Below are 17,640 nucleotides of genomic sequence, written 5' to 3' on the forward strand. Positions count from 1 at the left end.
ATAAGTACCAATATATGAAGCCAGAACATAGACAAGCCTTGAAAATTAGAAAACACTATACTAAATGAGAGAAAGCACCTTCAAAAATCCACATATTATGTTACTCAGGTGACACTTCAAGGACAGACAAATCTAATACAGACTGAAAGTAGGTAGTTGTTTGGGTCTGTAGGTGGGAATGAAGAGCACAAATGGGTGCTAGGTTATTAATAAAGAGATGGAAAATTCCAATACTGGAATGCAGTAAAGGGTCTACAATCCTATAAGTTTACTAGATTTACTGAAAATCACCTTAATGCTTCAAATGTATGACTCTTAATGATACAAAAATTACAGTTCAAAGTTAAACTATATGCACATATATTTAGACTACTTATAACTTAGTTTAACTGAAGGATCATTTTACATGGAATCATATGTCATGAGAGGATCTATCTACCTATCTGTCTTCTATGATCCATCAATCATTTATTTTGAATTTGTTAATCTAAAACTGTCTTAAGTCATGAATGGTGGCACATGCCACTTACTGCAGCTCTTGGAGGATCAAAAACTTTAGGTTAGCCCAAGCCACACAGTCAGGTGGAGGCCATTTAGTGTGAATTAGAAAGACCCTTTCTTAAAAATATAAACAAACAAATCTGCCTTGGTGTCTGTGATGCCTACTGATTGCATGACACAGCCATGCAGTGACGTTCATCCCAAGCCTAGACTCTGGACTCCTGATTACCAAGCGCTAGCAAATTTTCTTCTATAAAATGTCATAAAGGGACTGGTGCGGCTACCAATAGATGCCTTGGCTGTACCATTTGAATCTTTGGACGTCATTCTCTACTTTCTGTGTCTGTTAAATGAAAAGAAACGTGTGCTCCACATTTGTGTTCCCCAACGGGCACACAGTATCTCCAGGCTCATCCATCAACCCCAAAAGGATTCACAGTAGATCCAGTCCTGGGTGGTCTCAGCCAAGTTTTCTCAACTGCTCCCTCAATCTTTGTGTTAGCAGGTAGGGTGGTGACTGCATCTACTTTTGCCAGTTTTCTTTCCAGACCTCATGATTAGCGGTATCCTTTTTGCTTTCCATTTGTGACAAACACCATGGCCAAAGGCAACTTGAGGAGGAAAGGGTTTATTTCACCTTACAGGTTATAGTCCATCATTGGTACAAACCAAAGCAGGAACTCAAGACTGGAGCTTTAGGCAGAAACTACAAAGCTACAATAATTACTGGCTTCCTCCCTGGCCAACGTTTAACAGCTTTTCTTACGGAGTCCCAACCTACTAGCCTAAGGATTGCACCACTCATATTCGGCTAGGCTCTCTTCTACCAACTAGCAATCAAGCAAAATGTCCCACTGACACACTCCATCACAGTCTGATGGAGGCAATTCTTCTTCCCAGGTATGACAAATTGACAAACAAGATTCGCCATCACATTGGGTACATGGTAGATACTTGATGTAACAACAGGAAGGAAAGGACAAAAAGGGTGTGCTTTGTTGTCTGAGTTCCTGATTCTTTTCAACAGACACAAACCAGGAAGGAATAAAGTTCTGTTTACTAAGCTCACTGCTATCACGTTGGTCCCCACAGTCATGCCTTCTAGGAACAATCACAGCTCTCCTAGGCTCTAGGCTTGTCTGAAGTCAGAAGCCGGCATCCTGGTATAGGAGGTTGAACTACAATAGGACGAATCCACCTGGATAATCTGATCCTATAATCTGACAAGGTCTAACCAGTGATGTCTCTATAGCCACCCACAGAAAATGGGGTAAGATGTGCCAAACTCCCAACTCAGGTAAGTCATTGGCTTAACCCTTTTAAGATGATGAAGAAAGTGTGCCTTGATGAAGCATCCTAGTAGCAATAAGGGCAGAAATCCTACATTTAGAAGGTCTGATACTATATACATTTTACAATGAAATTATTTTCCTCTGTTGTAGCATGAATTATGAGGAAGAAAGTAAGCAAACCTTTCCTTAGGATCTTCATTATCATTCCCAATGCACCTATGACGACCCTACCACTATTGCTGGCAACAGGTTTTCACAAGGTTGATATTAATATGCCTGTGTTAGAGCTGCCATTATCCAGAGGCTCTGTCTTCACTGCACTACTAGTTACTACTACAGTGATTTTCCAAAGGGAACCACACTCTCTTTGAAACAGCCTAGGAAGTATGAAATATTAAAACTTCCCCATGTGCTTAGTTCTAAATATATATGTATACATACATATATATGTATACATGCACACATGTACACACATATATATGATAGATGTACAGTGTTCAATACTGGATATTTTATTAGTTTGGCCTCTGGTGAGGGTGACAGTGTCCATATGGTGGGAGCAAGTTGTCACATCTCAGATTGGGAAATAGAGAGCAGAGGATGGAACAAGCTCCTTTTGTAATACCTGTCTTATGAGATATACCCAGGAGTCACAGGAGAGTGGCCTTATCTCTAACCATTCTCAAGGGCAGGGCCTGCAATGACCCAAGTGTCTGTCACCAAACCCCACCTCTTAAATATCCTATCACCTCCACGGGGCCACAGGCTGGGGACCGAGTCACCAATGTGTGAACCCATAGGAGACAGATTGCCTCTCAACCACGCCCGTGACTTGGCGTTTTAAAGACAAATTTGTGTGATACGAGGTGGTAAGGTAGCCATTATTTTAATTCCAGATGTGTTCTGGTAACAGACATACTTATTCGACTTATAAAATTCATGTGCACAAAATGTGAAAAGTCCTAGACGGGCTCAGAGAACACACGGTGCCAAAGGACAGCTACAGCAGAGCCCCTTTGCCTTGCCTAGTGTTCACACAGGGTTAGGAGGTACATAGCCAATCTTCTGGTGAGAACGTATCAGTCATATGGTTTTTCTTGATGAAGGATTTTCTTTTCCTCAGCTCATTAACATTTAGTTCTAAATGCTAGGCAATTGTTGCTGTGAGGAAAAGAATGTGAAACATGTATCTTACCATCAAGTCGGGCAGGAAGGGCTCAAACACACGAGAAATGTAGAGCAGTGGGATAAGCAAGTATGTACCTTTCTTAGAAGGCAGAAAGGTTGCTGCCATTTTAATGGAGACCATGGGAAGGAATGGTGAGAAGGTGATGGTAAGAGGCTTCTTTTTGGGAGGCCAGCGGGGCAGGCAGAATCTGCAATGGTAAGGGATTGGGTCTTGAAGTCTTTCAGGTTCAGTCTGAGGAAGGATTGACAGGGAAGTATGTGTGTGTGTGTGTGTGTGTGTGTGTGTGTGAGAGAGAGAGAGAGAGAGAGAGAGAGAGAGAGAGAGAGAGAGAAAGGAGCTGGAGATGGTGGAGGAGGGAAGTACAGCCTCCAATTGGAAAACACCCACCCACTACTGCTTATCCAGGGAACATGAAAATGGCAGCTGAAAGGTTCACACAGAAGCTTAATGATCTGAAGAAATCTCTGCAAGTAAAAGTGTCATGCCATGTTTCGTGGAAACGGATTTGGTCACTGATGAGAATACAGAATCACGCTTGGGAGCTAGAGAGTGTTGTAGTACACCAAATTAAGAATTTAATTGTATGGAAGGAAGACATTGAGACCACAGAAGAAGGGACTCCTGGAGAGATTGCACAATGATTTTGAAGTAGATCAGGGCCTATGAAGCTTCCTCCCCTGTGTCCTGTCATGAGCTAGTCTTGGTGTTACTTCCGAATGTCTGGGCTCCTGACTGTTTCTCTACCATCCCACTGGCTTGCTTGGATCCCGATCTCATTTTTTGATGCAGTTCTCTATGGAAGCACCCAGGCCTTTTACCTTCTCTGTTTTTCTCTGCCTGTGGACAGGATTATCAGAAAGGAATTAACATGTCCAAGCCCGAGATACCTGCAATGACCAAGGCAAGAATTCTTTTAGGGACTCTAGTATATACTACACTGTGAGTGAAGTAGGAAGAAAAGACAAATTAGGCGAGAGCTTGGCCCAGTGTCTTATGTCTGAGGTCTTAACACAGGGCAAGGAGTGGTCTGGAGGTGGCACAGGGGACAGAGAGTCCTTAGGGGAGATGAGATTGCACAGGAGTGTGCAGGGTTGCCAGGTAAACAGAGAAGATTGTTCCTGAGAGTGGAAACGGTGCAAAGATGAAGGCACACAGAGCAAGGAGCTGTACATAGGAGCCTACCCTAACTTCAACTGGTTACAGCTGGAGGTCTCTTCAGGACTGCAGAAATGCAGCTGAGGCCTCAAGCTGGTGCCAAATCGCCAAGACCAGGGAACGCCATCTGGGGAGAAGCACCCTCAGACTGTTTCGGCCTCCCGTCTTCCCTGGGGACCCGTACCCTCATTATTTCTCCGTAGCTGGTTCTGTGTTCTTCCACTCCACTAGCTGCAGATTCGAAGCCCCTACACTGAACTCTTCACACAGATGGCCACTCAGCAGTGGGAAGTGTGAGGTGCCAGGCTTCCTAGGCTCACTGTGGAGTCTCAGACACTAGTGTTAGGAACAAGATGCTTAGCCTCTTCTGGCTTCACAGAAATAACGTAAAGTCCCTCGGAGGGACTTACAGGTTACATGAATTGCATAGGAAAAGTCCTCACGCTGTCACCCGGCCCAGACTCCAGAAAATGGGCTGTCATGAGCTTTGGCAAGGCCTTCAGGTATAGGTCTGTGATGGATACAGCACAGTAGCGGGATCCATCAGCCTGCTTGTGACAAAGCTGCTGTTAGCTTTCATCTCAACTGCCAGCCTTCCTGAGACCAGAGGGCTGCGGCCCTATGTCGGGCCCTAACTACCTTTATTCTCTGCAATAGGAAAGAAACCACTAGTTAGACTGCTCCATACTTCCAAACTTTCCAGCCCAAGTCTCTGCACACTGTAAGTGAAAGGACAAAAGAAAGCAGAACAACAATGAGGAGTGAGGCTTTTGTTTTGGGTTAGAACTCCTGATGGCCGGGCGTGTGGTTCACCCAACACCCAATTTATGACTTTGTCACACTGCTGGTGAGTGCCTCAGGAGTGGAGATTCTTTTGTGATTAGCTTCCTATGATGCTCACACCAGCACCTTGCCTACCTGAGCAACTCATCCGTGTTTCAGGAGAAGTGACACAGCGATCTTCCCTAACACAGAGAAGAGTTTCAACATAATTAGTAGCATTTCTGGATCAACACAGCACTCTTACAATGTGTATGATTGAGGAAATGAATGACTCTAATTATACCTTATTAAATTTTATTAATCCTCATTAGAACCCTATTATTCTTTATAAGTGGGTTACCGAGAAGGGAGTAAGGCAAGCAAGGAAGGTCAAGTTCCATCCTACCTAAGTGAGCACTGGGTGATTTCTGATACTAAAGAGTAGACACACACAGGCCACAGATTGGCTGAAACGCCTAGAGTGGAGCGGAAAAAAAAATTGTGATCTTTTAAAAAGCCTGAACTCTAGGAGCTCGCTTCCCGTCTTTAATCAGGTTAATCACGTAGAGAAAAATATTTCATTATTGCGTGGAATGCACGGTACTCTTGATCTTCTCTCCGGCCCAGGCCGTCTCCTGTCTCCTTTCTTTTGAATATGTAGCTGGGAAAGCTGACGGGACAAAGGGGTTAAAGGAGTTTGGTCCCAGAAGCATTGAATTTCAAGACTGCGGGAGAGGTGTTCAGTACACTGTCAAGTACAAAAACATGTACTTTGACACTTAATCGTGTCAGAAAGGTTTATCAAAATCTAACCTGAGAACAACCATGTTCGAGCTTCCCCGTTCCCGTAGTTCTTGGTGTACTTTCTGTATGCATGACTGATTTAAGGCTGCAAGAGGTCAGAGCCCCACAGGGTGGGTGGAAGGTGGCTTGAGAATGGGGACTTCGGGAGTTTTGCTCCGACAGTTGTGCACTTTACCATCTTTTCTGTCCAACCTACCCAACGACCGTGACGGGTGGGAGTGCCCTTGGCGTGGGCTGAGGTTGATGTTGGCGGGGGGCGATGGGGGTGAAGCATTTCTTCTGTGTAGGAAAGGGATAGAAACACAGAGAAAGCAAATCATGGCTTCTCTGTTTTGTTTGTGACAGGGTCTACGTAAACCTCCCCGTGCTCGCATTAGAAGCCTTCACTACCTCGGGCAGGAGGGCTTTCACCGTCTCCTGGCCCGTGTCTTAAGCATAGCAAATGGGGTTCTTATGGTTGCTCACTTTTACAAACATCAAAAGTCCAACCCCCAACCTTCCAAGAACAGGCCTGTCTTTATTCAAACCAGTTCACCCAGTTCGTGTATTTTCTTTTTCAAGCTGTAAGGACGGAGCAAGCTCTCCGGTTTTCCGGCGGGGCAGGGTTGGGAAGCAAAGCCTCAAACTCCAAAAGGTTCATTTCTTTGAACAAAGGACAGGAAGTTGGCCCGAAGCACCCGACTGCCATTGTTACTCAAGGCTCGTCAACCACAACCTTCCAGGAACTGGGGTTAGTCACTTCAGTGGGTGGTCGAGTCCTCCTCGCGGGTCTAACTCGGTTCGGAGCTCACTGCCCGGGGGCCTGGGACCCGCGTGGAGGCGGAAAGCCGGCTTGGAGTCGACTATCGTCAGGTCTGCTCCTAGACCTGCGGAGTGGACACCTATGCCGGGTCCCAGCCCCTGAGAGCTTCGGCGCTCTCAACGTGTGAAGTCAACCGAAGTTGCTCTCCGCGTCCCGCAGTTTCGAGTCCCGCTGGAGTCCTGGGCGGGGCTCCGAGGCTCTCGGGGTTGGGGGAGTCGGGGTGGTGGTGGTGGTGTGTGTGTCGGGGGGTGGGGTGGGGTGGTGGTTCCGTGGCAGGATCTCCCCGTTCAGAGCTCAGCCTCCCAGTCTGCCGTCTGCAGAACAGAGCGGAGCGTGCCGGGGTTTCTCGACTTCCTCCTGCACCTCCTTCCTCTTCCTCCAGTGGAGGCAGATCCCTCTTTCCCTTCCTCTTCCCGTGCTCCCTGCCACCCCCGCGTCCCCTCCTCCAGGAAGTCTGGGCTGCCCAGGGTCGCCCACCTCCAGCGGGCGCTGCCCCCCGCGCCCCTCCCCTCCCCGGCCGGCTAAGCGCGGCGGCCCGCGGGCACACACACACACGCCTCCCCATACCTTACATGGACAAATGCGTGCAGGCAAAGTCAGGAATTCAGGCCCCTGACGTCAGCCTCCAGCGCTCAGGGCACCGCACGGGAGACCGCGGGGAGGGGGGTGGGGTGGGGAGGAAGGAGGGGGGAGAGCACCAACCAGCAGCCGCTCCCGGCCTGCCGAAGTTTCACTTTTTGTCTGTGGGTTCGTTCCCGGGGCCCGCTCGAGCTTTCCCGGGATAAGTAGCCTTAGCGGCGGGGGAAGAGCCGGCCGCTGCAAGGTAAGGGCCAGGCAGCGGGGCCAGGCGAGCGGGGAAGGGCGCGGGGCCCCCGGGAGGAGCGGGGCGGTTGCGGGCCGCGGGCCGGGACAATGGGAGGGGGGAGTGCCCGGCACCTCCTCCTCCTCCGCCCGAGCCTCCGCCTCCAGCCGTCGCGGCCGCCGCTGCCCCGTTCGCCTCCTCCCCCAGGTATTGTAGCGAATGCTTCCCCTCCCGCAGCCTCGGCCCGCGGGGCGCTGGCTCGAACCCCCCGAGTCCCCTACCCTCCCACCCCCGCGACGGGCCGCCCGGAGCGCGGGCCACCCCTGCTCCGCCCTGCTCTGCCGCGGAAGTGCGGGTCCCGGCCGGGAAGCGGGGGGTGCACGCCGTGGGGGAGGGGCGGGGTTGCGGGAGTCCTCATCCCCCCCCCCCCGGCTCTCCGGGTCCCCGGTCTTTCTGGGCGCCCAGGGGGGCGGGGCCGCGCCCGACCGCCTCGAGCTTTCGCGGAATCTCAGTTGTCACCGCGGAAAGGGCCTAGGGACCCAGGGACTCGAGTCTTCCCATTTTACAGTCGGGGCAGGCGAGGCACCTAGAAGAGGGCTTTCCTGGAAGTCATCCCTGGAAGGTGGAGCCCCGGTTAACATTGGTGGCTCCGGACCCCTTCTGCCTTTTGTATTTTTTTATTTATTATTATTATTGTTATTATTATTATTTTTGTAAGCGTTTGTGGACTCCCCACTGTTTTCAAGCACTGTAGGTTACTTGAGCCCATACTTTGCCCTCGGAGAGCACTCACTGGAACGCTGGAGCCTAACCTGACTCAAAGAAGGAAGGGCCAAATGCTGGGGAGAAGGCAAAGGCCAGGTTTTTAGGGGGTATAGCTAGAAGGAGCATCGTACTTTGGTTTCCGTGGAGGAACCCGAGAGTCTTTTGAAGGATAGGGACTTTTCTGAAGTAAGAAAAGCGAGGCCTTTCTTGTCAGCAGCTGGGGACCAGGGAAGGCTAAATAAGGATGGGGAGTGGACATGGGTGGAATTGCATTGGTGGCTTGGGGTGGAACTATGACAGGGGACCAGATCAGTGGAGTTGTGGCTTGGGTGCTTGCGTAGGGCGGTGTAAAATACCTCCTTTCTCTTTAGGAAGGGGTCTACAGCTTCCCCTCCCCCACAAGGAAGGCCTCTCTCCAGAGGTCCTTTCTGTGACTTTACCACTGGACTCTGCATCTTTCTCTTTCTGTGTACACTTCCTTTGCAAACTCGCCTCTGCAATAAAACTTTCTCTTAGAGATGTTAGTGACTTAATGGTGTACCACTCCCTGCACGAGCGAGTTTTCAGGAAACCTTCAGGGCCGGCTGCATGGTGAAACTCCGTGGCTGGCCTTTTCCCTTTTTTTACAAATATGGAAGCCAACCCAGGTCCACAGAGTTTGAGTGGCAGCCCTGTAGTCTCTGGTGGATAATGGTGGATTGAGGTGAGGTTTGTGTGTGTGCAGAAACCCAGTAAGACCGTTGCTTTCCCAAGAGTCTCCTGGAGAGGTTCTTGCCAGTGCCAAGGGGCAGTTAAAGAGGAAATTGTGTATCTTAGATTTGATCTTTGGAAGGCAGACTGTGGAATCCAGAATGCAGCCTAGTGAAGATTAGCTGTGTGAAGGGTGGGGGCCATGCCAGGGGTCCTGAGCTTGGGTAGTGCCTTGTCTTGTCTCTGCTGAACCTCTTCCTTTCTCTCTCCTCTCCAAACCCTCCTCCCCCAATTCCTTGTAAGCAGCTCTGGCCTGGAGTTGGGCATAGGCATTGGGAGAGAAGCCAAGTTCCTGAAGTGATTATTATGGCTGGGATTGAGTAGCACCCTTCCTGGAGGGACATTCTGTTGAGGAGGTGGTTCCTCTGAGAAAGGTAGACATTTCCAGACAGTGAGAGGTGGAAGAGGAGACTTGATTCTGCAAGGCTTTAGGAATGCCAGGCCATGTAGTTTGCATATGATTTTTGAGTGTTTTGAGCAGGCAGGGACATGATTTAGAGAATTGGCATGGAGAAGCCTCCTGCTGCCCAGTTTCAGTGAGAGGTGATAATTTGGCTGAAGGAAATGATCATGGGGTGCTGTTTCATTTGCTTGGCATGTGTTGCTGAACACCTATTATGTACCACTATCAAATATGAAAATTGTATGTCAGCTTCTTATTTTATTGAGACAAATTTTATTGAATAAGTTCTCAAATACACTTTTTTCATGTTTTTATACCACTGAAATGTGATTGGCTTTTAATCACTGATTATCTTAGTTGAACAAGGTTTTATTCGAAAGTTGGTAAATGATACACATCTTATGGCCGCTGTTTTAAATTTGATTAAAATTGGTTGTGAATGTATGGATAGTAATTTAGCATTTTATAAAAATACTTTTCTATCGAATATTCTATGGAAAATCTCTGAGAAGTAAGACTGGTGACAGGGCCATCTCTATTTTAACCCTTTGCCTGAGGTTTCGGAGCGAATTAGAGATGATCCCACAGCTGTTAATTCCAAACTTGGGGTTCTTGATGGGAATGTGTAACTAGTTCAGCCCGCTGTGGAGGTAGTATGGGTTAATTGGTGCTGGATCAGGATCAGGTTAGATTTGATTTCAGAACTGTGGCTGATGGTGCTAGGGTGATGGAGGTGGGTAAGCCACAGGCTGGTTTGTGCAGGGAAGAAACAGAAGGGGAACTTGGAGGTGCAGAAAGGAGAAGCCGCAGCGTGGAAAGCACGCCTCAGACCAGTTTCCTGTAGACCTGAAAGACTGAGTCAGTGGGCTGATGGGAGTACAAGATGAGGAGGGCATCCTTCCAGAGCAGGAGGAGCACCAGGTGTGTGTCAGTGTGGAGGGTGTGGTCAGTGTTTTGGCTATTCATTGGGCTGGAAATGGTAAGCCTCAGCGAAGTAAGCCGCCATAGATGGGTACCGTCTCCAGGACTGAGGAAGAGAAGTGCAGGAAGTAAGATGTGAGACAAAGGTGCTACTGTGCGGATCCAGGGAATAGGGTGGATTGTTTCTGCTGCCTTTTTGTGGAGGTTAGAGGACAACTTTGTGGAGTCTGTTGGGTTCCAGAAACTCAAAGCACCATGTTTGTACTGCAAGTGCCTTTGCCTACTGAAACTTTTTGTCTGCTCTGAAGGGAAGGACTTTTTTTTTTTTTTTTTCTCAGAGTATAGTTTATATTTGTCCTGCAGCTGTGGGGCCATTAATCAGTCCTATTGAGGTTCATGATTCATGGGAGAACAAGGCTGGGCAGGGCCTCTGGAACCTTCTCTGGGGGACTGAGCATATGATGTAGAGGCAGAAGGCGCAGGAACACTTTTCCCAAGTGGATGAGTGAACTTGAGACTTTGACCCAGCACGGCGAGGAGGCCCTCAGAGCTGCCTGTGTAAGTCGGTGGGTGGGGACGCTTCCTGGAATATGGCTTTGGAATGCAGTCCTTTGCCTAAACTCACAAGAGGCGAGGAAGGGGTAGAGAAAGTGGTTGTTGCGGCTCCACGTGTGATGGTAGAGCTTGGGTAGAAATCTGTTGGCCTGAAGGTGCATTCGATGCACAGAACACACGGATGAGCCCGTGAGGAACGGTGGGGAAGTGTGTTTTGGGGATTTTGCTGTATCTGCGCTAAGGCTTGGAAGAAACAGCTGATCCACTTCCTACTACACATCACAGGAATGAGATTGGTCACTCGCTGAGGTCAGTAAGGCCTGAAAGACAGGGGCAAAGCTGAGGCCCCAGAATGTTTATCTTCCTGTCCTTTCTAGGTAGCAATATAATTTTAAAGTTTTGAATGCTTAGCATGTGTTCCTGTAATTACCACATTGGTTCCCTAAAGTAGGATTTATGATTGCTGTGGTTTGGGTGTGGTTTGTCCCTCAAGGACTCCTGTGCTGAAGGCTTGGTCCCCAAGTATGTACAGTATGGTAGGACTTTTAGAGGTGAGGCCTCCTTCCTAGTGGGTTGGTCTTTAGATTATTAAGGAAGTGTCCTTCAAAGGGATTCTCTTGTGTCATAACTGAAATCGATAGTTATGGGAAAATGAGCCTGCCTGACTTGTGATTGGCTGTTTGGTTTCCTGTTGGGTGATGTGACCTCTCTCCTGTGGACACTCCCATTGTTTTGGTGCCATCCTCCAGACAGGCCTTTGGCAGAGCAGACGTGATATTACTGAGTTTTCTAGGAACCGTGAGTTAGGTAAGCCTCCTTTCTTCTTAATGGTTGCACACTTCAGGTATTATTAAGTTATAAGGACTCAGCTTGGCCTGATATGATGACTGTCAGTCTTACTTTACAGTTGAGAAAATTTGTCTGGTGAAATGACAAATTAGCTCTGGTAGCAGAGCTAAGTGGCACATTTGGTTTCTGAGCACTTGCCTGGCACGTGGCTTCTTCACGGGACACTATTGTCTGTGTCCACGAACTTGAGACGCATAGCATTTTCAGTGTACATGCGTTGGGCCTTGGGATTGAGCCTGAGGATGAACCGGGCTATTGAAGGGTCCCAGCGATTATGGAGGCTAGAGTTCCCACCTCGGTTAACCTAATAAAGATAAGCCTTCGGATGCCCCTCTCCTAGATCTCCTAGATCTCGTCTGCTTGGCAGTTTTAACTGTCACAGGCTTATCTGAGCTGTGTATTACCTGTGGAAGAAAGAGCCCTGCCCCAGCGCACCGCCCCCCGCCCCCGACATGGCATCTGGCAAAATTAATAAAACTTTGTTTTTTCTCATTTTGGAGTCCCTCTTATCTCTGATACTCTGAAGTAACTATTAAGTGAATAAACAGTGTTTATAATATAACGGTAGCCGTGTCACATGACAGAGTTGCTTTTCCACCTTCTTTCTGCTTTGACTTTCTTTCTGAGACATGGTCTCATGCCACCAAGGTTGGTGTCTATCTCATTGTGTAGCTGAAGATGGTCTTGAATTCTTCTTTATTCTCCTGCCTCCACCTCTCAAATGCTGGGATCACAGCTTTTGTTACTAGGCCTAGATCTCTTCTTTATCTTGGATGAGTGGTTCTCAGCCTTCGTAATGCTGTGACCCTTTAACACAGTTTCTCATGTTATGGTGACCCCAACCATACACTTACTTTTACTGCTACTTCATAACTCTAATTTTGCTAGTATTATGAATTGTAATGTCAACACTGGATATGCAGATGGTCTTAGGTGACTCCTATCAAAGCGTCAGTGGGCCCCAAAGGGGTCACGACCCACATGTTGAGAACCCTGCTTAAACTAGTCTCTATGGGCTATAGATATAACTCTGAACACTTACCTAGCATTTGCCAGACTCTGGGCTCAGTTCTCGGCAAGAAGGAAAGGGTCTGAGGTTTGCACGGATGTCTGCATTGTACATAGCCAAACTCACAGTGTCTGGAAGAGTGCCTGGCATGTGATAGCTGCTGGGGACATATTTGCTGCCTGAAGAGGGGTGACATTGTTGACTGCAACCACAGGATGCGGACAGAAGGACCAGTGCTTTACAGACTGGGGCGTGCAGAGACCTGGACTGGATTGAGATTCCTCTGTACCTGCTATAGGTGGCATTGGCCAGTCAGGTGACAGGGTAAAGACTAAGGCTTGGGAATGACTGGGGCTTGCCGGATTAACCACGATAAAAATGATTGCAGGGCACTTCCTCCTGTGCTCTTCTTCTCATGCATCCAGGTGGTTGGCTGTCCTTGAAGGCACCTCTGCCTTTTGGATGTACACCTGATTTCTCACCTGACGTTCATAGACTTAGACTTTTGTAAACCTTATTCTCAAGGACGAAGATCCGCTTTATGCCATGAAGAAATTTTGAGAGTTTTTTTTTTTCTCATTTTACTTTATCTACCCCATGATAAGTATGACAGTAAATAGCTTATATCTTATATTAAGTTCAGTAATATGTCCTGTGTGATTACCACACATCAGGCAGAAATGCTACATGCATACTTACAAGGAAACTTAAGATAGACCTAAACAGGAGAGGCTGAGGCCAGAACTGTTACTGCGACCCCAGGTGGTCAGCCACGCCCTTCTCACTGCTCCCTCTGGCTGCTTTCTCATCACTTCCCTGAGAAAAACCTATTCCGTGGACACTGAAGCTCACAGGCAGAAGGAGATGCCTAAGCTGACATTGAGGGCCTGCCTTTCAAGTGTGGGCTAGGGTCTTGGCAGTCAGCGTTGTCCTGATTTCACAGATGAGGAAACAAGAAAGACACAGATTTGCTCGGTAGCCCCTGGCCCTTATTCCCAGGTAGGCCTTTCCTTCAAGGTCTTTGAATGCCCAGTTTGCTCTGTAGGGCACCAGAGTACCTCCTCACCCCAGGGGTGGGGTCATGACTTAGAGACCATTGTGTCTGAGGCTTGGAATTTTACTTGGTACTTTACAAACAGATTGACGCGGTGGTTGCATTTCAGTCAGTGTGATTTGGGATTTATTCATCTTATGGCTTTTGATGCCTGCTACTGGCTCACAAGTACCAGACTCCCAAATCTCTTCTGTCTTCCGCTATTCTTGAGACAGCCCTTGTCACCGTTCCCTAGTATTCAAGTATTTATTTTTTAAGAATGTCTCATTATGTAGCCTTAGCTGGCCTGGAACTCCCTATATGGGCCAGCCAGGCCTCCAACTTGAAGAGTACCTCCTGCCTCTGCCTCTTTAGTGCTGAGATTAGAGGTGATTTTTTTCCTTGTCTCTTTAAACTGGCAAACCAGGACTCATCCCTCAAAGCCCATTGGTGTTTCATTGCCTTCAATAGCACTTGTAATGTGGCAAATGCATTTCATAATCCTTTTTACTACTTAGTTCCCGGTTGTAACTCAAGGAATATGTTGGTAAGATCTGTCTTGCCTGGCAGAGAGTGGGCAAGAAGTCCCGTGTGAGGAAACCTTCCCACCGAGGCACGAGTCTTTGAGTGGCAGAGTGAGAACTGGACTCATGCCTACAGATCTTTAAGTTCTTCATGTGAACACGAGATGGTTGTTATCCGGATCCTTGCTGCAGACACACAGGCAGGGAACAGTGATTTCACTGCGACTTATAGCAGCACTAGCTGCCTGTGTTTAGAAGGTTATATGAAAGGTGACACTTGGGCCTGTGGAGCCCAAAGGCCTGGGTTTTAGTGGGCTGTCATTTTGACTGTGCCATCACCAGTGGCTTTTGTTGTAGGGAAAGCAAAGTGTACTTTTGAGCCCATTCATAGGTTCGGTGATCTTAGGTCAGCATTGGAACATTCCTGGGCTTCAGTTACTTTCAGAGGGACCATATGATATACCAGGATGCATTTGTAAAGATGCGAGAAATTCCAGTGCTTCATGAGCACCAGCAGCTTGTGTGTCTGCGTAACTGACTTTACAGATGTTTTGTGAGGACCTAGATCTCCAGGTAGTGCCAGGTAGTATGGAGGTGAGGACAACTCAGGGTGCCTAGCATGGCACCTGGCACCTGTGGTGACACTCTGCCAGATGTGAAGAGATGGCATTTAGATGTCAGCACCTCTGTGACCAAGTCCTGCTTCTACTATTTAATAGGGGGACTTCCTCCAGGCATTCCTTTGGGACCTCTTGCCCATAAGCACGAGGATGCAGCATGCTTCCCATGTGAGAGGCATTCTCAGGCCTTTCCAGCTGTGGAGAATATTCAGGGAACAGCCATGCACAGTCCCTCCTTCCACCATGACAATCTTCCTCCATCGTGGGCTTTATCTGTGTTATGTTTCCATCAAATTTTCTTCCGGAGTAATTGGCTGTGAAGTAGCCTCCCATCTCTCCAGGACAGCCTCCTGTGGTTGAGACGGGAGGCTATCACTGAAGGGTGGGGCCAGGCTTTTCACACACTGTGATGTGTCATGTAAACTAGATGATCAGGCCAGGCCAGGTCACTGATCTTTGGTGGCTCATCGCTCTCAGCACAGACTCTTTTCTGCTGTTCCCTGTGTTGTGTGTCTTTGTTGCTCTGTCTGGTAGTTTAGCAGTTGCGTGCTGGCCTGCAAAGAGCTTTGGGGTAGAATGGGGGATGGGAACAGTGAGGTGCAAGTGAAGTGCTTCTGGAATAGCTGGGATTACAGCCTGGTGCCATCAGGCATGGCTGAAAAATGTACGTGTGTGTGTGTGTGTGTGTGCGCGCGTGTGCACACACACACACACACACACGCGCGCGCGCATGCACGCGTGTATTAAAAGATTTCCATCTTTAAGATTAGCTACAGTTTTTGTACATGTCAAAACCTCTGCAGCAGGCTGGGGAGATGATGGTCCACCAGGTAAGGCTGTCGCTGTGATCTGTGCACGTGTGCTGTGCACACACACATAACACAGAAAGTAAGTAAATAATTGTAATAAAATTAAAAGCAGTCTGCAGCTACCTCGTGGGTGACGCAAAAGCCATCGTCTCTAGCTGTCCTGATTCCGCCTAGACCCTTGCTCCCTCCTCTCAGCAGTACACTGATTTGAAGGATCACTTACAGGTCGTTCTACCCGCATGTGAAGCTTGAATATGGCATTGTAAGTGATGTGCATACCGCCACGCCTGAATTAAGGACTCAGACAACACCTGCTGTCTTGTCTCAGGTTGAATGGGAGGGCTTCGTTTCTGGCTGTTTGAAGGTGATGGACCTCAAGGTTGTAACTACTTCGTTTATGCCGATGTCGACGGCTAAAAGCGTGTTGCCTAGACTATGTGAAAGCGCTGTGAGGGGAACAGAAGAGGCACACTGAGCTGGGGCATGTCAAGAGCTTCCTGTGAGTGCCTGGGCTTGTTGAGATGTTGGAGGATGGGAGGACTTAGGCTGAGATGGGGCTGGCAGCCGAAATTGCTCTCGCTGCTACGAGTTCGGAAAGATTGATTCTCTCCTTGTGTACTTTAGCTGGGTTCCTGGACCTGTTATTTTCCACGCTGTGGTCCATCCTGATAACGATCCCTAACTGTAACTGTGGGAGGCCAGTGCTGTAATGAATAAAGTGCCAGGCGCTCACAGTGCCGTCCACACTTACTGTTTCTAATGAGCCTCTCCACTCAGTTCCGCCTTGTGTACCTTCCAGGAAGAAAACAGTTTTGTTGGCACCTGGGCCTTCGGTCTTGTTTGGTATGAAAAGGAATCACTTTCAGGGACGATAGTGAGGCGTAGCCATCTCCAGAGGGCAGGGTGTTCTCTGAGTCATGGGAAAGGTAAACTCTGTGGTGACCAGGCAGGTAAGTGGTACCTTTTCTTAGACTGAGGTGAAAGGGAGGTCAGCCTTCCAGTAGTTTCTCATGTCTACCCTAAAAGTCTTTTTTTCCTTGCCTGGAGTTTAGCCAGTTCACTTGAGAGTATTAGCATTGGCAGTTGGACAGAACCCTAGAGGTATAATGCGTTTACTCAACAATTTGACCGGTTTGCGTATCCATTCATTCAGCAGCACCAGGTGACCTTATAAACACACAAACATCTTAGTTGCTGTGATAAGACAGCATGACCAAAAGCAGCTTGGGGAGGAAAGGGTTTATAATTTCAGGTCACAACACAGCCCCTCACTGAGGGAAGTCAGGGTAGGAACTTGAGGCAGGAACTCAAGCAGAAACCCATGCTGCTCGCCAGCTTGCTCAGTCTGCTTTCTTATACGACTCAGCATCCCCTCCCCCTGCAGTGGGATGGGCCCACCCACATCAGTCACCGATCAAGAAGGTCCACCGTAGACTTGTCTACAGGCCAATAAAATTAACAGGTCTGGGTTTCTTTCCCCCAGACCTGTGTAGGTCTGTGTCAACAAAAACGAACAAACACTGGAACTAGCATGGCTTTGGGAGCTGGAAACCTGAGGTGAGACTCCACCTCTAGGTGATCGTTTAAGTTACCAAGGCAGTATGTACATGGGAGGGTATGTCAGGAAGACCATGAGTTCTGGGTCAGCCTAGGCTACAGCAGGAAAGACCCTGTGTTAGAGGAAAAAAGTGCAAATTTGTGTAGATGCTGTCTGCTGCCTGTGATTTGCTGGTGACTATCTCTAGCACCCTTTACAGGGAAGCTCCTTGTCTGGAGCATTGTTTTTTGAGTGGGGATGGAAGTCAGAATGGGAATTTGGTGAGCTGGGAAGGAGAGGGAACTTACAGGGGGAAGAATTTATAGGGGAAGAGACATTGAGGTGAGGAACTGCATGTTGTGTGAGAAAATTGGATTTACGGGGGGTGGGGGTGGACTGCATGGCAGAGAGGCCAGGCAGACGGTGGGTGTGAGCGTAACTGTGAAGTGACCTTGTAGTCTTCTGCCCGGTGCCGTAGTCACTGTTCTTTAGCTGTGAAGGGACACCATGACCAAGGCAACTTAAAAAAGATGGCATTTAATTGCGGCCCGGCTTACA

At 48.4% G+C, this 17,640-nt stretch overlaps 1 protein-coding gene and 1 long non-coding RNA gene across 6 annotated transcripts in view; one reads left to right on the forward strand and one right to left on the reverse strand.

The window, feature by feature from the left end:
• Positions 1–567: 567 nt before the first annotated feature.
• On the reverse strand, positions 568–7,213 carry LOC132648519 (uncharacterized). 2 transcript variants are annotated; one of them, XR_009586919.1, is made up of 3 exons: positions 7,078–7,213; positions 3,057–6,819; positions 568–2,954 (listed from the first exon to the last, which is right to left on the reverse strand). It is a non-coding gene; the product is annotated as an uncharacterized LOC132648519 (long non-coding RNA). The 2 variants fall into 2 exon arrangements; XR_009586918.1 differs by lacking the exon at positions 568–2,954 and having other exon boundaries at positions 5,198–6,819; positions 7,073–7,200.
• The window catches only part of Lpp (LIM domain containing preferred translocation partner in lipoma), a 589,358-nt gene continuing 578,913 nt past the window's right edge, over positions 7,196–17,640 (forward strand). For 2 of the 4 annotated variants that reach the window (XM_060370146.1, XM_060370150.1), the window contains exon 1: positions 7,196–7,328. The gene's annotated coding sequence lies outside the window, so the exon portion shown is untranslated. Of the gene's footprint in view, positions 7,329–7,471; positions 7,515–17,640 lie in introns of those variants that run through there. The other 2 variants (XM_060370149.1, XM_060370147.1) reach the window with 2 other exon arrangements.

The sequence above is a fragment of the Meriones unguiculatus genome, chromosome 17 (assembly GCF_030254825.1).
Source record: "Meriones unguiculatus strain TT.TT164.6M chromosome 17, Bangor_MerUng_6.1, whole genome shotgun sequence".
Lineage (NCBI taxonomy): Eukaryota > Metazoa > Chordata > Mammalia > Rodentia > Muridae > Meriones > Meriones unguiculatus.